The sequence below is a fragment of the Nicotiana tabacum genome, chromosome 14 (genome assembly GCF_000715075.1).
Source record: "Nicotiana tabacum cultivar K326 chromosome 14, ASM71507v2, whole genome shotgun sequence".
NCBI classification, from domain to species: domain Eukaryota; kingdom Viridiplantae; phylum Streptophyta; class Magnoliopsida; order Solanales; family Solanaceae; genus Nicotiana; species Nicotiana tabacum.
The window spans coordinates 12,007,908-12,028,164 of NC_134093.1; positions in this window are offsets into that span (position 1 = coordinate 12,007,908).

Here is a 20,257-nt window from a genome sequence, read left to right on the forward strand (position 1 = left end):
GGGGAGTTTGCTTACGAGCTTGCCTTGCCTCCCAGTCTACCAGGAGAGCATCCAGTTTTCCATGTATCTATGCTCCGGAAGTATCATGCCGACCTATCACATGTGTTAGACTTCAGCACAGTTCAGCTAGATAATAGCTTGGGCTATGAAGAAGAACCAGTTGCCATTGTTGATAAACAGGTTCGCCAGTTGAGGTCCAAGAAGATTTCTGCAGTAAAAGTCCAGTGGAGGGGCCAACCAGTCGAGGAAGAGACTTGGGAGGCCGAGGAAAATATGCGGGGCAGATATCCACACTTATTTAGCACTCCAGGTACAATAGGTTTGTTTGATGATTTCAGACTTGGGTGTATGTTCGAATCGGGTTTTGGACAACCTGCGAGCGGTTCGGTGCTTAAAAGTGAAAATCAACTATTTGAAGGTTTAATGTTCTTTAAATTTGGTTTGGGGTAGGTTTTGGAGAAATTGAAGTCCGTTTGGAATTCCGAGTCTAGGAATGGATCCGTATGGTGATTTAAGACTTGCACGCAAAATTTGGTGTCATTTTGAGTAGTATAAGTATATTTCAGCGCGTTCGGAGTAAGTTTGAAAATTTTGATTTTTCTAAGTTGAATCAATTTGGTTTGGGGTATGATTCTTAGTTTTGATGTTGTTTTACACGTTCCGAGTGTTTGGGCGAGTCCGTTTTATGATTTCAAACTTGTTGGTATATTCGGACGGGGACTCGAGGGCCCCGAGTGTCAATCGGACGAGGCTCAGACCAATTTTGAAACTTGGAAGAAGAGCTGAAGCTTTCTGCTTCTGGTACGTTCGCACCTGCGCTTGGACAGCCGCAGGTGCGATCATCGCAGATGTGACTTAGGCTCGCAGAAGCAGAAAAGGAGGGCAGGAATATGACCGCATATGCGGAATTACTGGCACACCTGCAAACGCGCAGATGCAGAGCTTGGCAGCGAGGGAAAACTCGCACCTGCGAGGCATTTCCGCAGGTGCGGTACACCTCCGTAGGTGCGAAACCACTGCTTGGCAGAATGGTTAAAAATCAGGGCTCAGACATTTCTGAGCCCACTTTTCTCCATTTTCGGGTGATTTCATAGCTTTTGAGAGGGGGTTTCAACTAGCAACTTGAAGGTACGTTAATCCTACACACTTTGAGTTAAATACATTGATTATGGGTAGATTATAACCGGTAAATCTTAGAAATCAAGGGTTTAGATGAAAAACCTAGATTTTTATAAAAATGAGATTTTTACCACTAAAATGGTTATGGAATTTGATAGAAATTATATATTTGAGTTCTTGAGATTATGGGTAACGTTTTCATCCGAAAATTTCCGGAATTCGGACACGTGGGCCCGGGGTAAATTTTAGAAATTTTATCATTTTGGATAGGGTAATTTATTTAATAGTTAAATTTTGAATTATTTAGCATGTATTAATTATTTTATATAACTTTTGAATAGATACGGATTTTTCGGCATCGAATTGAGGTTTTTCGCGACATTTTGATCGATAAGTGGACTTTGAGATAAGGTAAGTCTCTTGTCTAATCTTGTGAGGGGGAAATTACTCCATAGGTGATTAAATTAATAATTATTGCTAATTGTGGGGGTTACGTATGCACGAGGTGACGAGAGTCCGTACGTAGCTACTATCTATGCTAAAGTCCGGGTAGTTTAGGACTCAAATCATGAATTACATGTGTAAATTGTATCTTTTATTTAATTAAATTATTTGGACTATATTGTGAATTGTTAGAGAAAGGTAGTAAAAGATGGAAATCTCATATACTTAATTTACTGTTTAATTAATTAATTTTTAAAATAAATTGTTCATCCTCTCGAATTAATCTTTTAATAAATATACTCTCATTCTGGAGGTACATAAGAAAATGTCCTCCTTTCTTGTGGAGCAGGGCCGAATGCCTCGGCAGTATAGATGCATATATGGATCGCGCGCTCGTCTCTCGGCAGTGTACACGACACTCTGGATTGGGCCGTACGACCTCGGCAGAAATCGTGCCTAATAAAAATAATAATTACACGATACCTTGATATTTTAATTGCAACTTGTGAATTTAATTAATAGATTGGAAATCATTGCATTTGAAGGAATTTAATTATTTCTGTTGGTTAAATAAAATTATTGTTAACTATGTGAATCATGTCGATTTAAATATTTCTATTTTTTTATTTTATTTATTATTATTGACCCTTAGTGAGTGTCAATGTCGGTTATCTCGTCTCTACCTCTTCGAGATTAGCCTTGATACTTACTGGTTACACATTGTTTACGTACTCATGCTACACTTGCTACACTTTTTGTGCAGGACCTGAGACAAGTGCTATAGTTGGACCTATCGACGCACACCAACGATATTCAGAGGCTTAGTGGTGAGCTGCCCTTCTGAGCTATTTTGCATCAACCAATGCCTCTTCCTGAAATTTTTATTCTGTCTATTTTATTTCAGACAGTATTTGAAATCTTTGTATAATCTACTAGATGCTCATACACTTGTGACACTAGGTCTTGACACACACACTAGTAGAATGTTTGGATTTAATTCTGTTCTTGATTATTTTTATTTACTAAATCTTTTCATATTGTCTAAATTCCTGCAAGTAAGAATAGTTTAATTACTCGGTTAGTTTTAAAAGAATTAAATATGTCTTTAAATTACTAGTTGGCTTGCTTAGCTATAGTGTTGGGCGTCATCACGACCTATATGTGAAATTGGGTCGTGACACTAACTATTTATCTTCTTATATTGTCATCATATATATGAACTTGCTTGACTATCTCAATGGAGAATAAATAAGACAACGTTTACAGTATTGTCATTGTTATTATTTAAGGATGACTTTAATAAAAGAATTATAATTTACTCCGTAAGACAGGAAAGCTAGAAAACTTTCAGTAAGGGAAAGTCATGAAATTATTTTATGCAATATGCACTTTTGCCACGGTTCTGCTGATTGGGGCATCAAATGCATTATTCATTAAAATTTATTATAATATTATTTGATAACCAAAAACAAAAAGAGAATCTACAATTTTTGAACGGACAAAAAATAATTTTTTGGAACTTTGGCATGTTAAGGAAAACTTGAGGGGAAATTTAATAGTATGTACAAGAAAAAAATATAGTTTGGTGAAAGGCTAAAAAATTTGAATACGAAGATGTCATCTATTCTTCTTGAAAGTTTGGTTGAGAGATAGGTGACAAGCTCAAAAAATCAAAGTTAGAGCCTTTCTGTGCATGACAATAATAGTACATTAATCACAATGAATAAAAGGTATATTTGACAAGCTCAATATAAATAGTAGGCGAGATAAATAATTAAAATTATCTTATATTAGTTATACTAATATTTAGATTAGCTTATAATGAACTTGAATTCAATTATAGAGTTGTGTTGGGCTGAGGAGAGTCCACATGAGTTCGTTGAAGTGTTTACACATGCCTGTGGTCCTCTTTTATATTCTGTCGAGAGTTCGGCTTGCTCCACTTTAACTTAATAAATCAGCAATGGACTAAAGCTGTTGGCATTCAAATTGATTATGGTATTCTTGTGAGAAGCTATGGGTTGATTAAAATCGGGGTTAAATGTATCTGTTTGGCAGGATTATTTTCTTTATTGGTCTAGCTAATTATGACCAACATTTATCATTTTCAAGAACTTATACGTTTTCTTTAATTTACTAATATTTAGGACTTTAAAATTTATTAATTTTTGTTCTTATATAAATAATTCTCCACAGTCAAACCACCATGATTCACGTGATTTAGAGTTGGAAGGAAGGTAAAAAGATTTCTTGTCGTAGGTCAAAACCAAGTTTGTAATGGTTCAGGTTATACAAATATTATAAAATACTAGAGTTATACTAAACCTAGGAGAGAAGCACTTATATTGTAACTCTTTTTCATGTACAGAACATGAGAAAGGATTAAGGAAAATAACCATCCGACTCAAAACTTGTGTCTTTCTATTTTCTCCGCCAGGTTATTTGTCACGACCCAAAATGCACCTAATCGTGATGGCACCTAATCCAACTCGTCACGTAAGCCAATTAACAACTATCCAATTCAATTAATATTTAACTGACTCCAATACACTCCCCAAGGACTGGTAGTACAAATCATGAGTTTCTGAGATTAGAAATTTACAAAGCTGGTATGAAATAAATACATCATCTGTTCGAAATATACATAAACATATTTTTATAAATCTAAGGCTACCATGAACAAGATGCAGCTACGACCGGAATACAGGTACATCTTCAAATTCAGCTTCCGTCGATCACAGCGACATCAACATCCAATATTTGCATGCAAGGTACAGAAGTGTAGTATGAGTATAACCAACCCCATGTACTCAATAAGTAACAAACCTAACCTTAGGTTGAAAGTAGTGACGAGCGGGTACACAATTCAAAGCCCAACACCAATAGCCAACAACAGATCATAACAATATAATAAAAAGTGGTATAGGAAATAACTCAGAAATATAATGTTCAATTCGTTCACAATTCCAGAAAATAGGCATGATTTTCAAGTATATCAGTAAAAACTCAAATCTTTTACCGAAAGCACCAAAATATGATTAAGTTTGCAAAATCGTGATTTTTCCTTCCAAAACTGTTCAACAGGTATGTGATGACCCAAAATGTCATCTTTAAATTTAATGATTAATTCTGTATTCTAAGACCTCACAAAGTACTATTTATCATTACTCAACTTGCGTGCGCAGTCCGTAAAAATTTTCCGAAAAGTTTTTATGCGAAATATGAAGTAAAATGTGAATTAGAGCTTTAAAACTCAACTGAGTTGACCTTGGTCAATATTTTTTAGCAAACGGACTCGGATCAGTATTTTGACAGTTTCGCTAGGTCCGTATCGTGATTTGGGATTTGGGCGTATGGCCGGAATCAAATTCCGAGGTCCCTAGCCCGAGATATGGAATTTTGATGAAAAATTAAAAGTTTAAGTTCAAATAGTGACCGGATGTCGAATTATGTGCAAACGAGCCCGAAATAGAATTTTGATGATTCCAACAGCTCCGTATGGTGATTTTGGACTTAGGAACGTGATCTGAATTTTATTTGGAAGTCCGTAGTGGAATTAGGCTTGAAATGCCGAAAGTTGAATTTTTGGGAAGTTTGACCGAGGGGTTGACTTTTTGATATCGGGGTCGAAATCCGATTCTGTAAATTTGAGTACCTCCGTTATGTCATTTATGACTTGTGCGCAAAATTCGAGATAAATCGTACGTGATTTATTAGGTTCCGGAGTCATTTGTAGAAATTAGAAATTTCAAAGTTCATTAGACTTGAATCTATTTGTGATTCGTGTTTTAGTGTTGTTGGATGTGATTTGAAGGCTCGACTAAGTTCGTATGATATTTTAGGACTTGTTGGTATTTTCGGACGGGGTCCCGAGTACCCCGAGTGCGATCCGGATCGAAATCGGATCAATTTTTGAACTTAGGCAAATTCTGAAATTTGCAGCTTCTGGTGTCATCGCACCTGCGGAGGGACTGACCGCAGGTGCGGACTCGCACAAGCGAGCTGTGGCTCACTGAAGCGGACGAAGGGCTACCCAGTTGGAGCCGCAGATGTGGCTCATGTTGCGCAGAAGCGAGAGGAAGGGCGCAGGTGCAGGCAGGTACGCAGGTGCGATGGAATTTTCCGCACCTGCGAAGGCGCATATGCGGTCCAAAGCTCACAGAAGCGAAGGCAGCTGGGCTGAGCAATTTCCGCAGATGCAGGACCGCAGGTGCGAAAGCACTGACCAGATTACAAAAACAGAGGGGTTCCGATATTTTTGTCATTTGGACATTTTCAACACGAATTTGGGCGATTTTCAGAGAGAATTCACGGGAAAACTTGAGATAAGTCCCATGTGATCATTGTTAGTCAATTGTATTGGATTATCATTGAATATTTTGAATAGATTACATATTTTTGAGGTGAAATTAGAGGATTTGGGCCTAGGGATTTCAAAATGAGAATTTGAGATTTGGAGGTCAAGTTGATGTCGGATTTTTATAAAAATGGTATGGTTGGACTCGTAGTTGAATGGGCGTTCATATTTCATATTTCGTAGTTGAATGGACGTTCATGAAAGTCGTGTACACGAGGTGACGAGTGTGTACACGGACTAAATGTGAAGGATTATGTGTTTAAATTATGAAGATCACTATTGCATATTAATTAAATTATTAAATCTTGTTATATTCTCCATCATTGATTTTATTTGTATACTTTAAATTTGCTTGACCTTTTCCTGCTAATTATTTTACCTATTTAGTTGAAACTTGGTTTCTTTTATTCTGTGCATTATTTGAAATTGATTTTCTTAAATTTAAATATTATTAATATGAAATATTTGACATTTAAATTTGGTATTGAAGCAACGTATTAAAGACTTTGAAATATTATTTTGCTGAATTATTTATTCCTGAATATTTGTGTAAGATTTTTGTACTCATTGTGATGGAGTCGTGAGCTCTTTATTATGGAACAATATTTTTGATGGCCTATTTTGGTATGATCCGTGAGCTCTTTATTTTGAAAAATATTGTTGTTGAATTATATTGGCACGTTAAATTATTTGAGCACTTGAAGTGCAAATTGTGATATATTATAATATTGATATGCATGCGGTGGTATAAGGTTTGGGTATTGAAACGCATGCAGTGAGATAAGGGTGGCTTGATACGCGTGGCTAGTAGGGGGATCTATAAGAAATCATGCGGTGTGATAAGGATGGCTAAAACGCGGGATGCTATTTCGGAAAAAATATTTTCTTTCAAATAAATTGTGAAGGCTCTCGCAATGAGATAAGGGAATGAGATATTGTGAATTAAATTATGATTTGGGACTACAAGGCGGTACCTCGGTAGTGCCTTTGTTGATATTGATTTATGGCCGTAGTTGCCTTTTATTTTTATTGTGATTTTTCTTAAAGTTGAAAAGAAATTCTGTTTTGTTTCCACGAGGTATTTATTTGCCATTATTTGGTGTAATTAAATATGACATACTACTTGATTCATTTTCATTATTATTTTATCTTATTAAATTGTTTAAATATTTTTCTATGTTATTATCTATTCTCCAGTAGGGCGTGACGTGACCTAGCCACTACTCTACCGAGGTTAGGCTTGGCACTTACTGGGTACCGCTATGGTGTACTCATACTACGCTTCTGCACATCTTTTTGTGCAGATTCAGGTACATCTTACCAGTCTAGACATCTGTGAGTTACCTACGCACAGAGACTTCGAGGTATATCTGCCAGCGTCCGCAGACTCCGGAGTCCCCTTCTCTCATTTTATGTTGCTTCCTTATTTTTTCTTTAGACATTGATACATAGAAACATTGAGAATAAATTTTTAGAAACTTGTGACTTATTTCTACCGGGTTTTGGGAGTTGTAATTTTTTGAATTGTAGTTTATTTATTTCAGATATTTATGATTATTCCGCATTGTTAGGCTTACCTAGTCTTAGAGACTAGGTGCCATCACGACCTCCTACGGAGGGAATTTGGGGTCGTGACAAGTTGGTATCAGAGCACTTTAGTAAAGTCTTGCGGATTGGTACGGAGACGTCTGTACTTATCTTTCAGAGGCTATAGAACTGTTAGGAAATATTCACTTTTTTGATTCATTATCGTGCGCCTTTGTTGATTTAAAAGTTTTAAATAATTGTCTTTCTATTCTCTCACAGATGGTGAGGACACGCACAACTGGATCTGATGATCAGACACCCGCGCGCCCCGTTGGAGCCGCAAGAGGCCCGGTCGGGGCAGAGGCCGAGCCAGAGGCCGAGGAAGACCACGTGGTGCAGCCAGAGCACCTGCACGAGCTGCTGCACCAGAGCCACCAGTAGCTCCAGTTGGAGAGAAGGCACCTGAGACGCTTGTTACTACTCCTGCACTTCAGGAGACTCTTGCCCAGTTTTTGAGCATGTTTGGCACTCTAGCTCAGGCAGGGTTAATTCCACTTGCTCCTGCCACATCTTAGGCCGGGGGAGGAGCACAGACTCCTGCCGCCCGTACTCCAGAACCACGGGCCCAAGTTGACCATGCCCCAGAAGTTATACCAGTACAGCTAGTTGTCCCAGTTCGGCCTGAGATTAGGATAACAATTTCAGAGGGGGAGCATCTCAGGCTCGAGAGGTATAAGAAGTACCATCCTCCCACTTTCAGCGATTTAGCTTCAGAGGGTGCTTAGGGTTTTCTGGAGGAATGTCACCGTGTCCTTCGTACTATGGGTATTGTGGATTCCAGTGGGGTTTCTTTCACGGCATTCCAGTTTAGAGGAGCAGCCTACCAGTGGTGGCGGGCATATGAGTTGGATAGTCCCGTTGCGGCATCTTCACTCACTTGGACTCAATTTTCGGATATGTTCTTAAGGGAGTATGTTCCTAATAGTCTTAGGGATGCATGGCGTGCAGAGTTTGAGCAGTTGCGCCAGGGTTCTATGACCGTGTCAGAGTATGCGGTCTGATTCAGTGATTTGGCTAGGCATGCACCAGCCTTAGTTGCAACTGTTCGAGAGCGGGTTCGCAGATTTATTGAGGGTCTTCACCCTAGTATCAGATACAGTATGGCCCGAGAGCTAGATATGGACATCACATACCAACAGGTGGTGTCAATTGCTAGGAGATTGGAAGGTATGCGGACTCGGGAGAGGGAAGATAGGGAAGCAAAGAGACCCCGAGATTCTGGCACATATAATAATTCTCGTGCCCTAGATGAGTTGTCCTATTCATTCAGCACTTCCAGCTTCCAGTGGTATTCCGACTACTCCCAGACCTCAGGTTCCATATTATACACCACAAGTGTCTTCTGTACCTCCTGTACAGAGTGCTTTCAGCGGACAGTCTAGTCGATCAGGCCCGAGCCAGTCCCAGCAGCCACGTCCTCCAAGGGCTTGTTTTGAGTATGGTGACACTCGTCATATCATGAGGTATTGCCCCATACTTAGGAGGGGTGCACCTCCACGGATTTCTCAGGCCCCACCTATTCCACAGGGTCCTCAGGCTTCTTAGGCCATGATTACTGCACCAGTTGCCACTCCCCCTGCACAGCCAGCTAGAGGTGGAGGTTGGGCAGGTAGAGGTCGCCCTAGAGGGGGAGGCCAGGCCAGATATTATGCCCTTCCTGCTAGGACAGATGCTGTTGCATCCGATTCTGTTATCACAGGTATTATTCTGGTCTGTCATAGAGATGCGTCAGTCTTATTTGATCCAATCTCCACTTATTCTTATGTGTCATCTTATTTTTCCCCGTATTTGGGTGTATCACGTGATTCCTTGAGTTCTTCTGTTTATGTATCTACACCCGTGGGTGAATCTATTATTGTGGACCATGTGTATCGGTCGTGTTTAATTGTTATCAGTGGTTTTGAGACAAGAGCTGATTTATTATTGCTCAGTATGGTGGATTTCGATATTATTTTTTTCATGGACTGGTTGTCGCCCTATCACGCTATTCTTGATTGTTACGCCAAGACGGTGACATTGGCTATGCCAGGTCTACCGTGGCTAGAGTGGAGAGGTACCTCGGATCATGTTCCTAGCAGGGTTGTTTCATTTATTAAAGCTCAACGAATGGTTGAGAAGGGGTGTGATGCGTATCTAGCCTATGTGAGAGATGTTAGTATTGATAATCCTACAATGGAGTCAGTTCTTATAGTAATGGATTTTCCTGATGTATTTCCAGCCGATCTTCCGGGTATGCCACCCGACAAGGATACTGATTTTGGTATTGATTTATTACAGGGTACTCAGCCAATTTCTATTCTACCAAACCGTATGGCCCCAGCAGAGTTGAAAGAATTAAAAGAACAGTTACGGGAATTGCTTGATAAGGGTTTCATTCGGCCTAGTGTATCGCCTTGGGGTGCTCCTGTCTTATTTGTAAAGAAGAAGGATGTTCTATGCGGATGTGTATTGATTACCGCCAGCTGAACAAGGTTACAGTGAAGAACAACTATCCATTGCCACGTATTGATGACCTATTTGATCAGCTTCAGGGTGCTAGAGTATTCTCTAAGATCGAATTACGTTCAGACTATCATCAATTGAAGATTCGGGAGCCAGATATCCCGAAGATTGCTTTCAGGATTAGGTACGGTCATTACGAGTTCCTTGTGATGTCTTTTAGGCTGACCAATGCCCCAGTAGCATTTATGCACTTAATGAATTTCATCCCTATCTTGATTCTTTCGTCATTGTATTTATTGAAGACATTCTGGTGTATTTCCGGAGTTGGGAAGATCATGAACAACACTTGAGGACTGTGCTGCAGATTTTGAGAGAAAGGAAGTTATATGCAAAAATTTTAAAGTGTGAATTCTGGCTTGATTCAGTGGGATTTTTGGGTCATATAGTTTCGTGCGAGGGGATCAAGGTAGATCCAAAGAAGATTGAAGCAGTGCAGAGTTGGTCCAGACCGTCCTCAGTTACGGAAATCCGGAGTTTCCTTGGTTTGGCAGGGTATTATCGCCGATTTGTAAAGGGTTTCTCTTCTATTGCTGCATCTATGACCAAATTGACCCAGAAGGGTGCTCCGTTCAGGTGGACCGAGGAATGTAAGGAGAGCTTTCAAAATCTCAAGACAGCTTTGACTACAACCCCAGTATTGGTATTACCTACAGGTACATGATCTTATACTGTGTATCGTGACGCATCGCGTATTGGTCTCGGTGCAGTGTTGATACAAGACGGTAGGGTGATTACCTACGCGTCCAGACAGTTAAAGGTGCATGAGAAGAATTATCCTGTACATGACCTGGAGTTAGCAGCTATTGTTCATGCCTTAAAAGTTTGGCGGCATTATTTGTACGGTGTCCATTGTGAGATCTACACCGATTACCGGAGTCTACAACATCTTTTTAAACAGAAGGATCTTAATTTGCGGCAGCGGAGATGGTTGGAGTTGCTTAAGGATTATGATATCACCATTCTCTATCATCCTGAGAAGGCCAATGTGGTGGTCGATTCCTTGAGTCGTAAGGCGGAGAGTTTGGGCAGCTTAGCATATTTACCGGTAGCAGAGAGGCCTTTAGCCTTGGATGTTCAGGCTTGGCCAACCAGTTTGTTAGACTGGATGTTTCCGAGCCGAGTCGAGTTTTGGCTTGCATGGTTTCTCAGTCTTCTCTTTATGATCGTATCAGGGAACGTCAGTATGATGACCCCCATCTGCTTGTCCTTAAGGATACAGTTCAGCACGGTGATGCTAAGGAAGTCACTATTGGAGATGACGATGTATTACTGATGCAGGGCAGGCTATGTATGCTTAATGTGAACGGTTTGCGTGAGTTGATTCTCTAGGAGGCTCACAGTTCGCGGTACTCCATTCATCCGGGTGCTGCAAAGATGTATCAAGACTTGAGACAACACTATTGGTGGAGGCGGATGAAGAAAGACATAGTGGGGTATGTATCTAGGTGTCAAAATTGTCAACAGGTGAAATATGAGCATCAGCAACCAGGTGGATTACTTCAGAAGTTGGAGATTCTAGAATGGAAATGGGAGCGGATCACTATGGATTTCGTTGTTAGGCTCCCACGGACTCAGCGGAAGTTTGATGTAGTTTGGGTAATTGTGGATAGGCTGACCAAATTAGCTCATTTCATTCCTGTGATTACTACTTACTCTTCAGAGCAGCTGGCTCAGGTATATATTCGCGAGATTGTCAGACTTCACGGTGTACCGGTATCTATCATCTCTGACCGAGGTACACAGTTTACCTCACGGTTTTGGAGGGCAGTACAGCATGAGTTAGGTACTCGGGTAGAGTTGAGTACAACATTTCACCCTCAAATGGACGGGCATTCCGAACGCACTATTCAGATATTGGAGGATATGCTTCGTGCGTGTGTGATGGATTTTGGGGGTGCTTGGGATCAATTCTTACCACTTGAGGAGTTTGCTTACAATAATAGTTACCAGTCAAGCATTCAGATGGCTCCGTATGAGGCTTTGTATGGGGGGCGGTGCCGGTCTCCAGTGGGTTGGTTCGAACCGGGCGAGGCTAGACTATTGGGTACAAACTTGGTTCAGGATGCCTTGGAAAAGGTTAAGTTGATTTAGGATCGACTTCGTACAGCCCAATCTAGACAGAAGAGTTATGCGGATCAGAAGGTTCGTGATGTTGCATTCATGGTTGGTGAGCGGGTATTGCTCTGGGTTTCGCCTGTGAAGGGTGTGATGAGGTTCCGGAAGAAGGGCAAGTTGAGCCCTAGGTATATTGGGCCTTTTGAGATTCTTGAAAGAGTTGGAGAGGTGGCTTACAGACTTGCGCTACCACCTAGTCTCTCTGCAGTTCATCCGGTATTCCATGTTTCTATGCTTCGGAAATATCACAACGATCCGTCTCATGTGTAAGACTTCAATTCGGTTCAGTTGGACAAGGATCTATCTTATGTTGAGGAACCAGGGGCTATTTTAGATAGGCAGGTTCGAAAGCTGAGGTCAAAGAACATTGATTCCGTGAAGGTTCAGTGGAGGGGTCATCCGGTCGAGGAGGCGACTTGGGAGACCGAGCTTGATATACGCAGCCGTTATCCACACTTATTCACCAGCTCAGGTACTTTTTCTAACTCCGTTCGAGGACGAACGTTTGTTTAGAGGTGAAGAATGTGATGATCCAAAATGTCATCTTTAAATTTAATGATTAATTCTGTGTTCTAAGACCTCGAAAAGCACTATTTATCATTACTCGACTTGCGTGCGCCGTCCGTAAAAAAATTTCGGAAAGTTTTTATGCAAAAAATGAAGTAAAATGTGAATTAGAGCTTTAAAACTCAACTGAGTTGACCTTGGTCAATATTGTTTAGCGAACGGACTCGGATCAGTGTTTTGACAGTTTCGGTAGGTCCGTATCGTGATTTGGGACTTGGGCGTATGCCCGGAATCAAATTCCGAGGTCCCTAGCCCGAGATATGGAATTTAGATGAAAAATTAAAAGTTTAAGTTCAAATAGTGACCAGATGTCGAATTATGTGCAAACGAGCCCGGAATAGAATTTTGATGATTCCAATAGCTCTGTATGGTGATTTTGGACTTATGAGCGTGATCGGAATTTTATTTGGAAGTCCGTAGTGGAATTAGGCTTGAAATGCCGAAAGTTGAATTTTTGGGAAGTTTGACCGAGGGGTTGACTTTTTGATATCGGGGTCGAAATCCGATTCTGAAAATTTGAGTACCTCTGTTATGTTATTTATGACTTGTGCGCAAAATTCGAGATAAAATCGGACGTGATTTGATAGGTTCCGGAGTCATTTGTTGAAATAAAAAATTTTAAAGTTTATTAGGCTTGAATCTATGTGTGACTCGTGTTTTAGTGTTGTTGGATGTGATTTGAAGGCTCGACTAAGTTCGTATGATGTTTTAGGACTTGTGGGTATTTTTGGAGGGGGTCCCGAGTACCCCGAGTGCGATCCGGATCGAAATCGGATCAATTTTTAGACTTAGGCAAATTCTGAAATTTGCAGCTTCTGGTGTCATCGCACCTGCGGAGGGACTGACCGCAGGTGCGAACTCGCACAAGCGAGCTGTGGCTCGCAGAAGCGGACGAAGGGCTGCCCAGTTGGTGCTGTAGATGCGGCTCATGTTGCGCAGAAGCGCTTGCGCAGAAGCGAGAGGAAGGGCGCAGGCGCGGGCAGGTTCGCAGGTGCGATGGAATTTTCCGCACCTGCGAAGGCGCAGATGCGGTCCAAAGCTCGCAGAAGCGAAGGCAGCTGGGCTGAGCAATTTCCGCAGATGCGGTATTTCACCGCAGATGCGGGACCGCAGGTGCGAGAATTTTGTCTACAGGTGCGAAAGCACTGACCAAATTACAAAAACAGAGGGGTTCCGATATTTTTGTCATTTGGATATTTTCAACACGGTTTTGGGTGATTTTTCAGAGAGAATTCACGGGGAAACTTGAGGTAAGTCCCATGTGATCATTGTTAGTCAATTGTATTGGATTATCATTGAATATTTCGAATAGATTACATAGTTTTGAGGTGAAATTAGAGGATTTGGGCCTAGAGATTTCAAAATGAGAATTTGAGATTTGGAGATCAAGTTGATATCGGATTTTATAAAATTGGTATGGTTGGACTCATAGTTGAATGGGCGTTCATATTTCATAACTTTCGCCGGATTCCGAGACGTGCCATTTTTGAGTTAATTTCGGATTTTTATTGAAAAATATAGTATTTTCTTACAGAATTAATTCTATAATTTTTGTTGACTGTATCGAATTAATTATGACTAGATACGAGTCGTCCGGAACCGAAAAATCGAGGAAAAAACATACTACTTGGTTAAATTGGAGCAAGTCGAGGTAAGTGACTTGTCTAACCTTGTGTGGGAGAAAATATTTCTAGGATTGGTATTAATTGTAATGTGATGAAAGTCGTGTACATGAGGTGACGAGTGTATACACGGACTAAATGTGAAGGATTATGTGTTTAAATTATGAAGATCACTGTTGCATATTAATTAAATTATTAAATCTTGTTATATTCTCCATCTTTGATTTGATTTGTATACTTTAAATTTGCTTGACCTTTTCCTGCTAATTATTTTACCTGTTTAGTTGAAACTTGGTTCCTTTTATTCTGTGCATTATTTGAAATTGATTTTTTTAAATTTAAATATTATTAATATGAAATATTTGACATTTAAATTTGGTATTGAAGCAACGTACTAAAAACTTTGAAATATTATTTTGCTGAATTATTTATTCCTGAATATTTGTGTAAGATTTTTGTACTCATTGTGATGGAGCCGTAAGCTCTTTATTGTGAAAAAATATTATTAATGACTTATTTTGGTATGAGCCGTGAGCTCTTTATTTTGGAAAATATTGTTGTTGAATTATGTTGGCACGTCAAATTATTTGAGCACTTGAGGTATAAATTGTGATATATTGTGATATTGATACGCATGCGGTGGTATAAGATTTGGGTATTGAAATGCATGCGGTGAGATAAGGGTAGTTTGATACGCATGGCTAGTAGGGGGATCTACTAGAAATCATGCGGTGTGATAAGGATGGCTAAAACGCGGGATGCTATTTCGGAAAAAATACTTTTCTTTCAAATAAATTGTGAAGGCTCCCGCGGTGAGATAAGGGAATGAGATATTGTGAATTAAATTATGATTTGGGACTACGAGGCGGTAGCTCGGTAGTGCCCTTGTTGATATTGATTTATGGCCGTAGTTGCCTTTGATTTCTTTTGTGATTTTTCTTAAAGTTGAAAAGAAATTCTGTTTTCTTTTCACGAGGTATTTATTTGCCATTATTTGGTGTAATTAAATGTGACATACTACTTGATTCATTTCCAGTATCATTTTATCTTATTAAATTGTTTAACATTTTTTCATGTCATTATCTATTCTCCAGTAGGGCCTGACCTGACCACGCCACTACTCTACCGAGGTTAGGCTTGACACTTACTGGGTACCGTTGTGGTGTACTCATACTACGCTTCTGTACATCTTTTTGTGCAAATCCAGGTACATCTTACCAGTCTAGACGTCAGTGAGTTACCCGTGCACGTAGACTTCGAGGTATATCTGCCAGCGTCCGCAGACTCCGGAGTCCCCTTCTATCATTTTATGTTGCTTCCTTATTTTTTCTTTAGACCTTGATACATAGAAACATTGAGAATAAATTTTTAGAAGTTTGTGACTTATTTCTACCGGGTTTTGGGAGTTGTAATTATTTGAATTGTAATTTATTTATTTCAGATATTTATGATTATTCTGCATTGTCAGGCTTACCTAGTCTTAGAGATTATGTGCCATCACGACCTCCTACGGAGGGAATTTGGGGTTGTGACAAGGTAAATTTTTCATTATCAAATGGCACGAGGAAAAGTACATCTCTATGCCTACATGTCATTGTGCATGTGAAGTCATGAATAACGCAATATCATATAGCATGAGGAAAATGCATCTCTATGACTGTATGTCAAGTGTACATGTCGATGCAATGCAACATAGTGAACAACCATATGCATACTCTCAGAGTATCAATCAACTCAGTCCTCCCAATCACACGGAACTCGCACTCGCACTCAATAGGTACCTGCGCTCACTAGGGGTATGTGCAGACTCCAGAGGGGCTCCTTCAGCCCAAGCACTATAATCCGCACAGACAACTCACGTGTTGCACGGACAACTCACATGCTATAGTATCAATATCTAAATCCGCACGGATAACTCACGTGCTATAGTATCAATATCTGGATCCACACGGACAACTCACGTGCTATAGTATCAATATCTCAAAATCAGGCCATCGGCCTCACTCAGTCATCAATTTTTCCAGTCTCTCGGGCTCACAATGTCATGAAACTAGCCCAAAATGATGATATGATGTATAAATAAATAACAACAGAGACTAAGATATGATATGCAATGAATGAATATGTCTGATTATGAAATTTTAATGTAAGCAAATAACTCAACAGCAGTAATGACCACAGTGGATGCCAACAGGATAAGTATATATTCTAGACATGATTTCTAACATGAATCACATTTCGATAATTCTAGTACGTAGAGATTTCATGATTACAGATAAGTTCAGGTAACTATACAGTACCACAGAAATAACGGAGTCACAGTTCACACGGTGCACGCCCATACGCCTGTCACCTAGCATATGCGTCACCTCAACACCAAACACATAACACGTAAAATCAGGGTTCATACCCCCAGCTCCAAGATTAGAAGAGTTACTTACCTCGAACAAGCCGAGTCCAATATCGAGCAAGCTACACAATGCTCCAGAAATTTTATTCTGCGCGTATCAACATCCGAACGGCTCGAATCTAGTTACAATTAATTCGATTCAGTCAACACAAATTATAGGAATTAATTTCATATCAAAATACTAATTTTCCCACAAAAATCCGAAATTACTCTCAAATATCGCCAGTGGGGACCACATCTCGGAACCCGATAAAAGTTATAAAATATGAACGCCCATTCAACCACGAGTCCAACCATACCAAATTTATCAAATTCCGATAACAACTCAACCTTAAAATCCCCAAATCTTATTTTTAAATCCCTAGGCCCAAATCCTCTAATTTCACCTCAAAAACACGTAATCTAGTCGAAATACTCAATGATAATTCAATATTATTGACTAACAATGATCACAAGTGACTTACCTCAACTTTTCCCGTAAATTCTCTCGAAAATCGCCCCAAAACCGTGGTTGGAATGTCCAAAATAACAAAAATGTCACACCCCCTTCTGTTTTTGTAGCCTGCCCAGCGTTTCCGCTACTTCGGAGTACTTAACCGTCTCTGCGGTCCCGTAGATGCGAGGTCCTCCACGCTTCTGCGGCTTCTTTCACTTCTGCAGACAAGAGGTCTACTTCTGCAGCCTCGCATTTGCGGAACCCAAGCCGCTTCTGCGATGAGGCCCCTCCCCTCTCACTTCCGCTTCTGCTATCAACTTGTCGCAGGTGCGAGTCCGCTTCTGCGGTCCTGTGTACGCACCTGCGACCCCTGCCCTTGCCAAGCCAATTCCGCTTCTGCGCAACCAAGCTCGCACCTGCGAGCCATTTTTTCGCATGTGCGATTGCATCAGTAGACAACAACAAGTTTCAATTGTTCTAACTCCAAATTTGATCTGTTAATCATCCTAAACTCACCCGAGGCCCCCAGGACTGCAACCAAATACACCAACAAGTCCTAAAACATCATACAAACTTAGTCGAACCTCTAAATCACATCAAATAACGCTAAAACCAAGAATCATACCCAAATTCAAGCTTAATGAAACTAAGAATTTTCAACTTCTACATTCTATTCTGGAACCTATCAAATCAAGTCCGATTGACCTCAAAGTTTGCACACAAGTCATAAATGACATAACAGACGTATTCTAATTTTCCAAATCGGATTCCGACCTCGATATCAAAAAGCCAACTCCCCGGTCGAACTTCCAAACTTAAAATTCCATTTTAGCCAATTCAAACCTAATTTAACTACGAACTTCCAACTAATTTTTCGGACACGCTCCTAAGTCCAAAATCATCATACGGATCTATTGAAATCATCAAAACTCTATTCAGGAGTCGTTTAAACATAGTCAACATTCGATCAACTATTTCAACTTAAGCTTTAAATCATGGAACTAAGTGTTCCAATTCATTCTGAACCCTCACTGACGAGTCACATAATTATAATTGAACACATGATAAGTAGTAAATGGGGGAACGAGGCTATAATACTCAAAACGACCGGACGGGTCGTTACATTATTAGTTTCTTCAATAACTATAATTCCTTTTATGCGTGGTGTGGATATACATGTTCTTCCTGCACCCAAGATGTGGTGATGTATTTCAAAAGTTATTGACATGTAGTTACTTATGTACATATTCTTTGTTTAGGGACTCAATGAATGAAAGGTAAAAATACACTTATTACTTCAAACAAACTTGTGGCCCTGATTTTTACATGAGTGTCGTTTTGCTTCACAATATGCTCATTTAGGTTTTATATTCTTATGTATGAAAATATTAAGCCTAATTTTTAATGGAGCAAGCTAATGTGATTATCTCGATAGAGAGTTATTGGCAAGTGAGTTAAAAATATGTGCAGTGTGCTGCCAATAGGAATTTATCTTCGTGGCTTTGCGGATATGAGTAATTATTTCGTCCAAGGTGAGACCCATTCATTTTCCTTTTCGGATCAAAAATTTTAATTGTCGTTTACATATGCTTTATTATTTATAAAGAAAAAATTCTCTATGCGTAATTATATGCTGCATGTAAAAGCAAGGAATTTGACGAAAAATAAATGGATGATTCCCTTACGCATAAATGGCCGATAATGATAAAATAAAACAGACTTACAATTTTAACCTCCATTGGAGATAATTCATCAATGTTAATAAGATATTTCAGTATCAAATAGCTATCGTTAATTACTGAATAACAATTCTGTCATAAAACATAAACATATCTCTCCAATTCAAAATATTGATCGACTTTTTTTATTATTAAAAATAGACTTCACATTAAAGGTTTTCTGCCTATCCTTTCTTTTATGCAATTACATTATATATTATATGTTGTATTCGGCAAGGGAAGAATTTATTGGTATGAGGTACACGCGTAAAGCGCATACCCTAAAACTAGTACTATATTAAAAATACGAACACCTTTAGTGAAATTTAATTCGCCTTTTTTACCCTTTAAAAATAGAGTTCTCACTGGACAAAATAGTCATTCTAATTAATTCCCTAATATTTAGAAATAGTCATTTAATTATTATTTTAATATTTAAAATAGTCATTTAGTATTACTAGAAATCTTTCCTTATTTAAAATATATAAGACTCTTAATATTTAGAACTTTAAACGTAATAAAAGTTTTACCTTATTTAAATTATTTCTTCATTTGAATTAACATACTTTTCATATTGAGATAATATAAATTATATTTTTTGATGGGCGTGGAACTCACTTGAGGGACAAAGAGTAGGTTTATTATTCAAAATTTCAAATCAAAAGATCCAAATGCAATTAGTTATGTATTTTATTTTGAATTTAATTTTGATAGAATTAGTTTTGAAATTTTTAAAAAGAATTCCTTAATTTTAAATTTTTGGTTGTCATACTTCGTGTTTATTCTGACTCATGATTATATTTAATTATTAATATAACTATGAAACTCGTGAAAAATGTCAGTATTAATAGTAAGATTCTCATGATAAAGCCATCGAAATAATAAAAGAGATCATATGTCAGCAAAATTATTCATGAACTAAAAGAGGTAATATCCAATCTGTTAAATTCAAGTACCATCACTAAATATTATCAATGAATAGCTTTTAATTAGTTAACTATAATTCGCTCTTATAATTCAAAATATTAAAATTATATGCAGATAAAAATAGATATTACAAACACTATTATAATAATTTATCTGAATGCACATTACATGAAATGTTAATAGAATTTTTTACACCTTTTGAGAATTATATTGCATAACGACACTTTCATGTTGGTTAAGATAATAATAATAAATATTAATTTTTTGCCTTAATGTTTATGACAATCATTTTATTTTCTTCCACAAACACATGTAGTTGGGTTTAAACAATACCTATCCGATTAAATTGTTCGTATGATAGTCAAACCTAATAATATGGAGTCTTTTTTTATTTTTTGTATTGTTCAGTTTGATTTCCAGTAAGATATAAGATGAAATTATATTATGTATTTG